The following is a 14540-nucleotide window of genomic DNA, read 5'->3' on the forward strand; positions in this document are numbered from 1 at the left end:
TTTAAGGATTAAATATTGTGATAATATAGGAACGGCTATTTCTGTGGCTACATGTGGTAATACCCAGTAATTATTAGGTTCTTTTCCTTAAACTCTTTATTCATACATCAAGAATGTTAACTTTTTTCCAAGTTCAAACACCATGCAGTTAATGTTACACACATGGATTTGTTATCAATTTGTCCCTGGATCCAGCTGGAAATTTCCTCTACATGTCTGTGATACAACTGCGTACAGGATTGACATTTTAAATCAGTGCTGAAGAGTACGGCAGTATTGAGACCTTAAGATGTGGTTAGTCTGAATCGAGCTGTGCTGTATGTAGAAAATACACACTGAATTTTAAAAACTTGGTATGAAAAAAGGCAAAATATCTTATTATCAATAATATATTGATTACATACTGAAACGATCATGTTTTAAAAATATTGCGTTAAGTCCAACATATTATTAAAATTCATTTCACTTCTTTCTTTGCACATCCTTAAAATTCGTCTGCTATGAAAAATTAAAATGTCATCTGTGATTTTCATTATATTTCTTTTGAATAGCACTACCTTCGAGAGAGAAGGCAGCAAATTCTCCAAGGAATGAGTTGAAGAGACTTGTGGAAGGGAGTGGTCTGCTGGGAAGGCTGAGTAACTATTCTCTGAACGCACTTGCTGTATTCCTGTCTCCCCGCAGTGAGCCTTTGTAGCACACTGAGTTCTCTCTCTCTCTCTCTCTCTCTCTCTCTCTCTCTCTCTCTCTCTCTCTCTCTCTCTCTCGTCTTAATTTTCTAAACTGCAGTATAGGTAAGGCTTTTAAAAAGACTTTTAAAAGCTTCATTAGAGACATGGTGAGACACCATGAAGATATATTTGACTGTCTGACTCAGATCTGGGCTCCCTCATCCTGTCCTCTAGGCTACGAATCTCTGGTATAATCATTGGAATATTATAAGAATAATTATAATTATATTAATCTTATAAATTTAATACCTTGTAATCCCGGGTTATCTTCTTCCTGCACGTTAGAACTTGAACACAAAGCCCAGCCCCTCTCGGGTCTGCCGAACTGTCCATGAGAGCAGGACCTCTTCGGGAAAGCAGAGGGGAGGGCTTCTGTTGTACCTGCCAAGCAAACACCCTAAGCGCCCTCCGTTTGGCGTCTCGTCTTCTCCTCAGCCACCGTCAGCAGGGCTTCTCCGTGCCTCCCAGCTCTTCCTTTCTCTCTCCATTACCTTCCTGCCTCCCTGGCCCTTTCTCCCTCACCAGGATTCCTTCTTGTTAAGACTCCTCATCCCTTCATTAGGTGGAACAATTTAATTGCTGTATTGTGTTACTTGAGCGTTTCCTGAGGTCTCGTTCTCCAAAGAAAGTAATTTCTTTTGAATAAATATGTCTCCCTAAGAGAAATTTGGGGCAATATGATTTTCCTCATTTCATTACACAGAATAAATTGGATACGTTGGAAAGGAAAGGATTTCAATGCTGAGAAATTCGGTAAATATAATGAAGAGCATCCCCAGGTCCCAAGTCTCCTTGAGCATGAGATCGCCTCTCTCTGACTGTGCTTCGGCCAGGGCAGCCTTCCTGAAGTTTCCACCTTCCTGTCTAAGTCCCAATTTTCATAAGGCAGCCCCATCTTGTTTGACATGACTAAGAGAAGCTTATCAGCTCCAAGGCTAGAAGGGCTCCCAAGTTCCTCCTCATCTCTCCCCACCCTTCGGGGATCCTTAAGGATAGACGTCCGTCCACAGAGGCATGGGCTCTGAAACCGTGGTATAGACACAGCCATAAAGAAGAGCCAAATTATGTCATTTTCAGGGAACTGGATGGGACTAGAGAATATTAAGCTGAGATTAGCCAGTCTCAGAAAATCAAGGGTCATATGCTCTCTGTCATGTGCGGAAGCAAGAAACAGAGAAACAAGAGAGACTTCAGGCAAATGAGCCAAGAGACCAGTGGAATAATGGAAGGAAATGTGGGGAGGGGGCTGGGGAAGGGAAAGAGGAGGCTTGAGAGAGGAAGAATCCAGATAGTCCTGATACTAATTTCTGTATCACGAACGGGGAGGAGGAGGGAGTGGGAGAGGCCCCCAAGGGAAGCACACCGAGTGCTTTGTGCATGTATGTTTCTATCACGCTAAACCTAAATATGCTGTGTGGTTACAATGCACCAATAAAAGCATATTAAAAACCCCAAATAGAGAAAAAAAAATTAGAAATGTTCCCCAAACCACATCACACAATATGACTTCGATGTTGATACTCCATACTGCAACTTAAGTCTCTCAAATTCGGTGTACAGCACAGATTTTTGGAATTGAAGGTATTAATTGAAGAGATTAATCTCTGGTTTTTTATAGGGTTATCAATTGACTGCAGCTGTCTCAACTAGCTAGCGCCAGTCTGACCCAAGCAAGAACCGCTTGACAATACATTACAGATGCAGGCACACCCAGGAGTAATGTTAGTGAGTTGGCTTAACCAGAGTTTAAGGCACCTTATTCGTCAATGACCACCAGAATGAAGGCAATGGCTCTCTGGGATGCGTTCACTCAGGGAGGAACAGAGGTGAACTGACTTACTATACCAGTACTTTATATACAACGGTAAATGCTGGCAAGGATGTGGGGAAATTGGATTGCAAATTAGCACAGCCACTATGGAAATCAACGTGGAGATTCCTCAGAAAGCTGGGGATGGATCCACCATATGATCCAGGGAGATCACTCCTGGGGATCTTTCCAAAGAGACTGAAGTCAGAATATTCTAGCGACACATGCGTATCCGTGTTCATAGCAGTACAATTCACAACAGCCAGATTATGGAACCAACGTAGGTGTCCATCAGCAGATGAATGAATCACAAAATTATGGGATATACACACAATGGAATTCTATTCAGCAATAGAGAACAAAATTATTTCGTTTGCAGAAAAAAATGGGTGGATCTGGAGAACAATATGTTAAGTGAGATCAGCCAGTCACAGAAAGTGAAAGGTCCTGTATTTTCTCTCAGATGCAGAAGCCAGGGAGTAATTGGGATATAAGAGGGAATTTTGATAATTGAGGGAGGGGAAACCCCAGTGGAGTGATGGAGGTGGTCTTGGGATGGGAGTAAGGAGAGAATCAATGAAGGAAAATCTTTCACCGACATTATGTCCATATGTGAGAATGGCAATGCCAATCTCAGTATCTTGGGTGGGGAGGGGGAGGGGGAGGCAGTCGGGGAAAGCCCGCCAAGCACTGTGCGCATGGACATCAACATCAATATGTGAGGCTATGCCGGGCGTGGTGGCGCACGCTTGTAATCCCCGCGCTTGGGAGGCAGAGACAGGAGGATCGCGCAGGTTCGAAGCCAGCCGCGCGCGCTGGCTTAGGAGACCCTGTTTCCAAATAAAAATGTAAAAATAGGTCTGGGAGTGTAGCCCGGAGGTAGAAGGGCTTCCAGGAACCCCAGTACCACAAAAAAAAAAATATGTGAGGCTATAATGCACCAATAAAAGTATAAAAGTGTTTCAACATAAAAAATACACAATCAAGCTAGGCGTGGTGGCGCACGCTTGTAATCTCAGTACTTGGGAGGCCGAGACAGGAGGATCGTGGTTCATGGACAGCCTCAGCTACTTAGTGGGGCTCCCTGCAACTTAGTAAGACCCTGTTTCAAATTAAAGAATAAAATACAGAGTTGGGGGTGTAGCTCAGAGGGAGAATGCCCCTTGGGTTCCAACCCCAGTACCCCCCAAAAAAATCATGATTAGGATGTTGGCGTAGACTTTCAGTAACAGATTAAGGCATTTCAGGGACGAGTCTCAAGAGCAGCAGACTTTGAAAGGCAAGGGCTATGGGGAGCACGGAGAGCTGTTTTGCTTATGGGCTTTGGTCCATTCACGCTGCTACACAAAAGGCCTTACACTGGGTAATTTACGAGCCACAGACATGCATGGCTTACACTTCAGGAGGGTGAAAAATCCAAGACCAAGGCTCCATGCCAGAATGGGAGGAGGAAATTTGTAGTCCAAGGGACACAGAAACACGGCACCCCTCAAAGGCTGTAAATGCAAGAAAAATGAGTTGGTAGAGGGTAGGGTATTTCGTGTGTGTTGTTAAAGTGAAAACCACCACTCTGGATTTAGCCTAGAATAACTGAGTGATTTTGCACATTCATCATTAAATATTAATTTTAGGCTTTGGAGAACATCTCCAGGATATTTGGTGATGGTGACTAGTACTTAGGTGAAAAAGAATAAACCCTGGATTATAAACGTAGTGGGCTCCATGTTTTGAGAATTGAGGAGAATACCAACAAATAAAATAAAAGTTTAAATTCACACTTAAAGCCAGGCGTGGTGGTGCATGATTGTAATCCCAGCATTTGGGAGGCTGAGCAGGAGCCTCCTCCATCTATAAGAGGCCATGGTTTCCCGAGGGTGGGTGATGCTTGTCTCTGCTGAATAGATCTGCTATTCTGCGTGATTCTGCGCCACCATGCCTGCATGATTCGCAGACAGCCTCAGGTACTTAGTGAGGTCCTCTGCAACTCAGTGAGACCCTGTTTCCAAATATAGAATAAGAAATAGAGCTGGGGCTGTCGCTCAGAGGTAGAATGCACCTGGGTTCCATCCCCAGTACCGTAAAAATAAAAACAAACAAATAAATTCATACTTTAAAAATAAATGCATTACTTAGAGTTCTGGAGGATGAGGAATCCAAGACCTAGGCTCCAGCAGATTAGGATCCACTAGGGCTTCCTCCTCATCCGTGACGTGGTCAAACGGCACAAGGCAAGAGACCTCACTGCAGACTCTTCATAAGGGCATGGATCCTATCTATTCATGGGGGTGGAGTTTCCAGTATGTAAGGGCGCACCTCTCACTATTAAATTGAGTATTGGGTTCCACGCTATGAATGTTGGGGGAGGCTACTCTTGAGACCACAGCTGCTTTATATGAAGTGTCTTGGGTATACCAAGATTAGGTCACAGAGGACCCTGATTCATCGGTGGAAAGAGGGAGATACCATACAGGAAACGGCAAAGTTGCTCAGCTCTGAAGAAAAACTGCATTCTGTGAAGTGTTTTCTAGGAAGAACCAGAACAAACTTTTGTCCCCATGGGCATATTCCGGACCCTTTTACCAGGTTCCTGTAGATGGATCTGTGACGTGGTACCTACCAGTGACATTGGAATCCAGCTATAAGAGGTCATGGTTTCCCGAGGGTGGGTGATCCTTGTCTCTGCTGAATAGATCTGCTATTCTGCGAAAGAGATCTGCTAACTATGAAAGCTCTATAGCTTTGTTATGAAACTGTGCTATACTCAGATTGTATTTTATTATTATTATTTTTTGGTGGTACTGGGAATAGAACCAAGGTGCCTTCTACCTCCGGGCTACACTCCCAGACCTATTTTATATTTTATTTGGAAACAGGGTCTCTTAAGTAGCTGAGGCTGGCTTCAAACCTGCACGATCCTCCTATCTCATCTTCCCAAGTGCAGGGATTACAAGCGTGCGCCACCACACCCAGCTAGATAGTATTTTTAAATATTGCCTCTGTTGAGGATGAGAATTGGTATGGAGGTTCCTCAAAAGTCTAGGAATGGAAACACCATATGACCCAGCCATACCACTCCCTGGCACCCTTCCAAAAGGATTGAAGTCTGAATAATATAGCGATACATGCATACCCATGTTTTTAGCTTCACAATTCACGATAGCCAAGTGATGGAACCAAACTAGGTGTCCATCGATGGATGAATGGAAATTGAAAACATAGTATATACACACAGTGGAATTTTTCTCAGCCGTCAAGAAGAACAAAATTTGCAAAAAAAAAAAAAATGATGGAACTAGAGAATGTTCTGGGCTGAGATCAGCCAGTTTCAGAAAGGCCAGGGCCAAATGTTTTCTCTCTGGTATGTGGAAGCCAGAGAGAAAACAGGAAAGAAAAGAGAACTTGAGATAGCTGAGGAGATGGACCAGTGGAATAGTGGAAGAGGATTGGGAGAGGGAGGTGAGGAATCAAAAGAGGAAGAATTGATGGGAGAAAAAGTCCACACTTGTCATCCCAGCATTCGGGAGACGGAGACAGGAGGATCACGGTTCATGGACAGCCTCAGCTACTTAGCGAGGCCCTCCGCAACTCAGTGAGACCCTGTTTAAAAAATAAAAATGACTAAAAAATAGGGCTGGGGGTGTAGCTCGGAGGTAGAATGCCCCTGGGTTCCATCCCCAGTACTGAAAAAAAAAAAAAGTTCAAATTCTGCTGTGCCCAAGTATGAAGATATCTCTACCAACCTCACTCTAATGTACTGAGAGGTGAGCCTTCAAGAGAATGACAAGACGTATGTGCCTGTTTGCATGACTTTAAGCCTCACTATGATGCATAATTGCAATAGACCAATAAAAGTATTAAGAGTTGCCTTGGTTGAAAAAAATTTTATACTGTTGTTTGACAAATTTTTAACCCATAATTATAATAGCTGTCTGCCTTGGGATCTATTACCCCAGTCCACTGTGAACATCTTGTTAGCAGTAAGTCCTAAGAGAAAATAACAGAATATATATAGTGGTAGACTCGGGGATCTGAATACTTGGACATAATAAAGACGCATTCTTCTCTATGTATGGGGTACCTAGCTGCAAATAAAATCTTGTAATAAACTCCGTGGCAGGAAATGATTGGACATGATTTGGATGATAGTTTTAAGGAAGAGAGAATAGAGCTATTGGAAGAGAGGTTTGGGTTAATACACTGAAGGAGGAAGATTAGCTTTTCTGCATTACCTAGAAAACAGCCTTTGGACTGTGTGTGTGTGTGTGTGTGTGTGTGTGTGTGTGTGTGTGCGTGCATGTGCACGTGTGTGTACTATGGGAACTTCACATCAGAGAGGAGTTGAGCATATTACACTTTTAGTAAAATATCGCCGTTTTGCGTTTACTGAAATCGATGTTCACATTAAATCTGTTTCACATGAGCACAAATAAAAATGGGTTATTTTAAAATTAGAAGCTACCATTTTCTACAAATATTTTTGTACTGAAGAAAAATTAGATGGTAATCTAAGTACCAAACACTTACGGATGACTAAATATTGGACATGCAGATGAAGGAATATTTTGCGTGGTCTAAATATGAAATATGCTTATGAAAAGTCTGTAATAGTATGGACAAAAATTCTCCGACTATACAAAATGAGAAAGTCAGAATTTAACGGTGTGAGATGGACCCACGAGTTCTTGTTCTTAGCTATTTTTAGAAAAAAAAAATAGCCAGGATTATTTGCTGTAAGCTTAAGCAATTATTGTTATTATAAAGTCAGAAGGAAGGGACAGAAATTATAAAGTACCACATCAGAGTGACAGAGTGAAGTGATTTGAAAATAAGACACTAAAGTTTTGGGATATAGAACAGTTTTTATAAAGTTATTATCTCTCATCTTTGCTTAACCAATAGTCTTCCTCTCCCAACGTAGATGTCAATCAGTCCATTCGGGGCAAGCCTTTTGATGTGATTATGAGGATTCACTACACTATCTTACATCCTGCTTAACCAAAAGCTTTCTTCCTGGCCTTCCCTGGTCTCAGATCAAAATGCGTTACTTGATTAACATTCAGGGGTCACATGGTTTCTGTCCCCTTTGACAGAGACCCATCCAGTTCTCCCACATCCTTGGGGAATTTTAGCCTGTAAAGTTATTTATTAGGTAAAACTTGTCTTTAAAATATGAAGGTCCTGGGCTACAACTCTTGTGTTCTTGCTAATAACTTTTTTTTTTTTTTGGTGGTACTGGGGTTCCTGGAAGCCCTTCTACCTCTGGGCTACACTCCCAAACACCTATTTTTTATATTTTTATTTGGAAACAGGGTCTCTTAAGCCAGCGAGGCTGGCTTCCAACCTGCGCGATCCTCCTGTCTCCGCCTCCCAAGCGTGGGGATCACAAGCATGTGCCACCATGCCCAGTGTTGCTAATCACTTTTGGTGAGGGAACTCTGCATTATAACAAGCGGCCTGAATGCCTGGCTGCAACCAGGCCCTGACTACTGACTACTTTTTTACATTTTGGGATTAGAATTAGTAACAGAGCAATTTTCCAATGTATTTTTAAATTAGTACCAAAGTCATTTCCCAATACCAGCACACGAAACATGGCTTTCTGCATGAAATAGTATCTAAGTAATGTTTAGAAAAAAGTATAAGAAATGTACTTACTTGATTAACATTCAGTAGTCACATGGTTTCTGTCCCCTTTGACAGAAACCCATCCAGTCTCTGTCAAAATTCCTTGGGGAATTTTAGCCTGTAAAGTTATTTATTAGGTAAAACTTGTCTTTAAAATATGAATAACTTGTCTTTAAAACTTGTCTTTAAATATGAAAACTTGTCTTTAAAACTTGTCTTTAAAATATATGTGGTTAGTTGGAGTTTGAATCCCTCTATAATGTATCTTTTTATACTATTCTATGTTTTATAGTAAAATTCCAGTCCTCTGGCTTCTCCACACCTCTAAGAGCAGAAATTCTTTTCTTTCTTTTTGATGAAGCTGAAGCTTTGCAAGGCTGAAAAGTAATGTTACTCCAGTTACAGCAGAGTGAATACACAGAAGAGAAAACAATAGCAAACACAACAAGTATCTCAAAGCTCTTTACGTTGAAACAAAGATTCATTTACTGGAGTGAAGGAGGTCGGCCTGCAGTCTCCAGCAGCCTCTTGGGTTCACATTCTCGTCCTTTTCTGGGCTCTGGTGAACCAAGGGAGTACACCTCCCCCATTTGTTTTGGTTCTAGCTTTATTTAGAACTTCCACTTAAAGTCTTTTTTTTTTTTTTTAAATCTTAAACTCAACACCTTTACAACTGAAGTACCCATATTCCGCGTCTAAATGAACTGCCTCGTGGAACCACAGTGTGGTCTTATATTTCATCTTCTTTTTCGGGCTCCATTTTGACTCTGAGACAGACTTCTGATATGTATTCTGTAATATCATTCACAGTAGTTCCTTCTTATCCACAGGAGTGTGTGTGTGTGTGTGTGTGTGTGTGTGTGTGTGTGTGTGTGGGTGTGTGTGTTACCAGGGATGGAACCCAGGGCAATTCTTCTACCTCTGAGATTAACCCCCAGCCCTAATTTTTACTCTTTATTTTGAAACAGGGTCTCACTGAGTTGCAAAGGGCCTCACTAAGTAGCCGAGGCTGGCCACGAACTGCGATCCTTTTGTTTCAGCCTCCCAGATGCTGGGATGACAAGCGTGCGCCACCACGCCCGGCTATGTGTGTGATATTCTTGAGAAGACAAAACTATATTAATGAAGCACAGCCCTGTGGCTACAGATTATGGGCAAAAGGGGCTGTGACTATAAAGAGAAAGAATGAAAGATTTTCCGGGTGTTGAAATGGTTATATAAACTCATTGTGGTACCAATGACTGAAGTCTATATATGTACATTTATGGGACTATACATAAAAGAGTTAATTTTTCTGTGCAACAATTTAAAAAAATAATTAAAGGCCTTACAATTGTAATCTATGATTTCAGCAGCTTATAGTCTCTCATAGTAAAGCTACGCATCTGGTTTTGTTATTAATACTGACCACATAGAATTACTGACTGAAACATTGAAAATAGAATTAGGGAGTTTGAGAAGGGGGCAAGCACCAACCAGGTTATTAACAACCAGGTTATTCCCATGGGGGAAGGGACCTACAAGCCATGCATTCGGAGAGTTGCCAGTAGTCCCGATGGCTGGCTGAGTCACGTGGCGGGGCAGAAGTACCAATGTTTTATAGGCATGCCGATTCTCTCGCGACATCTGTAGTCTCGCGACCTCTGGAGTATGTCTCGCGATGTTTAGAGTCTTAAGGCACCTGGATTCTTGCGTATCTCTGCTTCTGGCTTCTGGGGTTCCGCCTCCTGTCCCCGCTGCAGGGAAGGGAGGGACCCGACCTATCACTGACCACATAGAATTATTTAGAAAAGCCAGGTATGGTGGCGCAAGCTTGTAATCCCCGTGCTTGGGAGGCAGAGACAGGAGGATCGTGCAGGTTTGAAGCCAGCTGTGCTGGTTTAAGAGACCCTGTTTCCAAAAATTAAAAAAAAGTATAAAGTAAGCCAGGCATGGTGGCGCACACTCCGTGCTTGGGAGGTGGAGACAGGAGGATAGCGCAGGTTCGAAGCCAGCTACGCTGGCTTAAGAGAGCCTGTTTCCAAATAAAAATATAAAATGGGACTGGGAGTGTAGCCTGGAGGTAGAAGGGCTTCCAGGAACCCCAGTACCACCAAAAAAAAAATTACTTAGAAAACATTCTTTTTGCTTCCACTATCTAAAAAGTGTGGAGAACTGCTATTTTTCTTCTTTAATGATAGTAGAATTTATCAGTGGAAACATCTAGGCCTGGCACTTAATTTATTGAAGATTAATTGTTATTAATTCATACACACATTCATATCTATTTCTCCTTGGCCCTTTGTAGCTTTCACGAAACTGACCCATTTTATCTATGTTACCAAATTTCTAGGCTTGGACTTTTTTTTGTCATAATCTTTCCAGAATCATGAGGATAGTCATGACCCCTCTTTCTTTCATTTTTGGCATTTTTAATTCGTGCTTTGTCTCCCTTTACTTGATTATCCTGTGTAATATTATTGATCTTTTCAAAGAATCAGCTTTTGACTTGTTGATTCTATTGTTTTTATACTTTTGATTTTATTGATTTCTTTGTAATTATTTATTTTCATCTGCTTGATTTAGGTTTAATTTGCTCTATTTATCTTATTTCCTGATAAGAGGATTAGGTTATTGATGCTGGATGTTTCTTCCTTCTTAATTATGTATTTAAGATGCTAAGTTTATTTATTTATTTTTGTTGCTAAGGGTTAAACCTAGGGGCATTCTACCTCCGACCAACACCCCTAACACTATTTAATTTTTTTATTTGGAGACAGGGCCTTACTAAATTGCTGAAGCTGGCTTCGAACCTGCCACCTTCCTTTCTCAGCCTCTCAAGTACTGGGATTACTGATTTTTTCCCCTGTATCCTCAACAATTTGATGTTGTATTTCCAATTTTATTTAGTTCAAAATAAGTTTAAGGAAATTTGGGCCAGGAGTGGTGGCGCACACTTATAATTCCAGCATTCAGGAGGCAGAGACTGGAGGATTGTGGTTTCCGGACAGCCTCAGCCACTTAGTGAAGCCATTTGCAACTCAGTGAGACGCTGTTTCAAAATAAAGAATAAAAAGTAGGGGTGAGGGTGTAGCTCGGATGTAGAATACCCCTGGGTTCCATCCTCAGTACCGCAAAAATAATAAAAAAAAATTTTGTACATCTTCTTTGACTCATGAATTATTTAGGAATTTGGAAATATTTGGTGATTTTCTAGCCAGCCTCCTGTCATGTATTTCCGAATTAATTCCATTATGGTTGGAGAACACACAATGTGTAACTTCCACTCTCTTAAATTTGTTAGTGTGTGGTTTGGGTGGGGCCCCGAATGTTTATCTTGGTGACTGTGTCTCTTGAACTTGAAAGGAATGTTTATTCTACTGTTGTTGGTTGGATTAATGCACAAATGTCAATTAGATAAAGTGATTGATCGTTCCGTTCACTTTCTCTGCATCCTTACTGACATCCTGCCTATTTAATTTATCAATTACTGACAGAAAGGCATTGAAGTGTTCAGCTTCAATAGATTTGTCTCTTTACCCTTTCAATTCCAAACATTTTTGCCATCATATATTTTGACTACTTTTTGTTAGGTACGTGCACATTTATGATTTTTGTCTTCTTACAGAACCGGGACCTTTGCCGTTACATAATACCCTTCTAGGTGCTTTATAATCTTCCCGGCTCTGAATTCTACTTTGGCTGAAATTTACATGATTTCTACAACTTCTGGGGGGGACTACTGATAGCAGAGTATGTCTTCTTCCATCTTTTCACATTTAAATTGTCTGAATGGGCTTCTGTTCAGATAGAACCTGTCAGCAGCCTATGGGCGAGTCCTGGTTTGGACACTGTCTGTCAATCTGTCTTCTAATGGGTGTATTTAGACCAGTCTCATTTACACTGAATTGATTGATTTGGGTTAGTGTCTCTAACTCCTTTGAATAAGGCAAGAAGACTAAAGACCTAGAAACACAAAAGTGGAAAATATTGACTTTCAAGTCCCCAAAGGTATAAGATGAAAAGATTTGCTTGGATGCTTAGAGAGCCTGTTTTCTAGTCCCCAGAACTAGATAAATCCCATTGCCCTGGTCAAGGTCAAAGGGAAGAACCTTGCAGAGTTAAATTAGGAATGAAACACTGCCTAGTCTTGCCTAAGTAGTGCAAGGAGTCTCCTGAGAGTCTGGAGGCAAGATGATAGATTTTCTTCTCATTTGTCCATAGCTGGGTCTACTGACAGCAGTCAGCTCGGAGCTGGTTGGTCATTCAGGAATTTTCCCATCCCAAATGCCTTCAGTTCCTTACAAAAGCTCAAAGACAATAGTTCAATAACACTCAGCAAATATACGAAGGTATTCCTAGTCACTAACATGTACATGGAGAAGGGTGGGCTGCAACAATTATGCTAAGAGCTTTGTGCATGAACCTTCGTATCACACTGAATCTCACTATCGTGTATAATTGCAATGGATCGATAAAAGTATTATAAAAGATGTCAAAGGCAACCACATGTCCTCTAAAATAGTAGAAAGGGCTGTAGAAGAAGAAAAACTCTAGGGGCAAGAGAGAAGGGGATGAAAAGCTGACCTTTATATTAACCACAAGTCCTCTAAAATAGTAGAAAGGGCTGTAGAAGAAGAAACACTCTAGGGGCAAGAGAGAAGGGGATGAAAAAGGTAACCTTTTTATTATAGTAGGTAAGATGGGATGATGTAGAGCCAGCTAGTAATTCCCCTGCCACTGAGCCACAGCATGAGAACAACACAGCCTGGCTCTGAACAGGCCCCACTGTCACGCGTAAGGAAAACAAAAACTAAATATGGAAGGGTTGGCTTCTCAGGATGGAGGTATGCTGGAGGTAAAACTCGGTTTCTACAGAATATATGAACGCTATAAAGAACCATGCTAAAAAGAACCATGCACAAGGGCAGGCTAGGGGCAGAAGTAACTGGGTTTAAGGAGTAATTCAGACCACCACCGGCTCTCTGAGCCTCAGTGTCTTACCAGGTAAGTGCAGAGAGTGCTGTCTCTGTCTATGTGTCTCGGGCTGCAGGAAGGCTGCACTATTCGGATGCTACTAACAAGTCTCTGTACGGAGGCTGTCAACAGGCAGACAGGGGAAGGCTCGGCCTCTGGTGACAGACAGGTCATACTAGAGTGATCTTGAGGATTCCTTCCTTCCATCTTTGGAAATAAATTTCATTTCATCACCAAGGAAAAAATTAGGATTCTTTCTCTATTTTCTGAACCCGACTTACTAAGCAGATCTGCCACAGTGACTTTCTCTTAAGGAGATCCTTGGTTTTGCAATTACTGGGACCCCTGGTAGACTTTGGCTGGGATCCATGAGCAAGAAGAAGGAGTGACTCAGTAGGTCCGACTCAAGACCTGTTTCTCTTCCTTAGTATTCTGGATATATATGTATATAATTGGTGCATTATAGTCATATATCTTAATGGAGTACAAGATGGTGGAGGCGTACATGCACATACCACTCATGTAGCCCTTTCCCAATCCCCCACCCCCCATTCCCTCCTTCCTCTTTCTGGGGGTGTAGCTAGGAGATAGAATGCTCCTGGGTTCAATCCCCAATACCAAACACACACACACATACACACGCACGCACACACATTCATTGGGATTACATCTTTCTTCTATGATCCTGTTTCCTTCCTTCCTTCCTTCCTTCCTTCCTTCCTTCCTTCCTTCCTTCCTTCCTTCCTTCCTTCCTTTCTTTCTTTCTTTCTTTCTTTCTTTCTTTCTTTCTTTCTTTCTTTCTTTCTTTCTCTCTCTCTTTCACAGGTCTGGGGATGGAACCCAGGGCATTTGACCTCCGAGCTATACCCTGTGCCCTGTTTTTATTCTTTATTTTGAAACAGGGTCTCAGTAAGTTGCGGAGGGCCTCACTAAGTAGCTGATGCTGCCTGCAAACCACAATCCTCCGGTTTCAGCCTCCCGAATGCTGGGATTACAAGCATGCACTACCACGCCCGGCTATCTATGCTCCTGTTTCTTGTTCAAAGTTCTAGTTTATCTTTTATCAGTCTTCCCAAATTAGCATAATTGGCACATACATATCCCTCTCTCTTCGTTCAGAGGTCAATAAGCTGGGCTCAGCACCAGATGCTTAACTCCTAGCACTGGATCCAACACAACTCAGAGCATAGGTGTTGATTTGTTTTATACTAGGGATTGAACCCAGGGACATTCTACCTCTGAGCATTCTTTTTTTTTTTTTTTGAAAAGGGCCTTGCTAAGTTGCCGAGGCTGGCCACAACCCTGTGGTCCTCCTACCTTAGCCTCCCAAGTACTGGGATTACAGGCCTGTGCCACCAGGCCCAGCTCTACAGAATCCTTGAGTCCAGTCTAATAAGGGCCACGTTTGCTCGGGGAAC

The sequence above is a fragment of the Muscardinus avellanarius genome (assembly GCF_963383645.1).
Source record: "Muscardinus avellanarius genome assembly, chromosome: 3".
NCBI classification, from domain to species: Eukaryota; Metazoa; Chordata; class Mammalia; order Rodentia; family Gliridae; genus Muscardinus; species Muscardinus avellanarius.